The sequence below is a fragment of the Bison bison genome, unplaced genomic scaffold, assembly GCF_000754665.1.
Source record: "Bison bison bison isolate TAMUID 2011002044 unplaced genomic scaffold, Bison_UMD1.0 scf7180017864268, whole genome shotgun sequence".
Lineage (NCBI taxonomy): Eukaryota > Metazoa > Chordata > Mammalia > Artiodactyla > Bovidae > Bison > Bison bison.
In genome coordinates this window covers 1,285,953-1,287,124 of record NW_011494840.1, presented here as the reverse complement: position 1 = coordinate 1,287,124, position 1,172 = coordinate 1,285,953, and positions in this window count along the sequence as shown.

Sequence of the window (1,172 nt, the reverse complement as noted above, 5' to 3'; positions counted from 1 at the left end):
AAATGAGGAAATTCTATAATTTGTGACAACATGGATGGCCCTTGAAGGCATCATACAAAGTGAAATAAGACAGAAAAAGACAAATATGGTTTTATTTCACTTATATGTGGAATCTTGAAGAAATAAACTAATAGAAGAAGAAATCAGACACATTACCAGAAGCAGAGGGTGAGAGAGGAAGAGCTGAAGGGAGGTTGTAAAAAGGCACAAATTTCCAGTTATAAGACAATTAAGAGCTAAGATTGTAATGTATAATATGATGACTGTAGTTAATGGTGCTGTATAATCTATAGGTAATTTAAGAGACTAAATCCTAGGAGTTCTCACCACAGGGAAAACATTTTTGTTCTTTTTTCTTTTCTCCTTTCTTTTCTTCTTCTTGTATCTATATGAGATGATGGATATCAGCTGAACCTATTGCAATTATCATTTTGCAATATATATATAAGTCGAACCATCATTTTGTATGCCTTAAACTTATAGTGATGTATGTCAACTATTTCTCTATAAAAGTAGAAAAATCAAAAGATTTAACTGAGCAACTAATGCTTTCCAGAAACAAAGAGCAGAGATGGCACAGGTGTCTTTCCTGTGTGAGCAACAAGCCGCTGGCTCTCCAGCAGCTTCACTGGTAACATTTCCAACCACATCTCATCTATTTTGCTGCGTAGCGACACAGAGAAGCAATGTGTGCATTCCTCCATGTGTGTGCATGAATGTACACAAAGAAACTGTCTCCATTTTCAGGGCTTCCCCCCCTACTGACGTATAGCAGTCCTGGGTAAAAATTTGAATATAACACAGCATAAACTACACCAGTTTTAGAATCAAATAGCATATAGCCCACTTACAGTGGGCCCTTGCCTATAAAACTAACATCTTCAGAGGCTCAGTTTATTATTTGTGGTCTTGTGTAGTGTTGCCTTTGTTAGGCAGGAATTACATCTTCTAGTATCAGCAACCCACTCCAGTATTCTTGCCTGGGAGAATCCCAGGGACAGAGGAGCTTGGTGGGTTGCCATTTATGGGGTCACACAGAGTCGGACACGACTGAAGCAACTTAGCAGCAGCAGCAGCAGCAGTATCCCATAACTTTCAGAGTTATGCATCAGGCACATAAGACAGTTTGCATGAGATTTGGAGGGCAGAAGTGCAATAGCAACTATACTTGT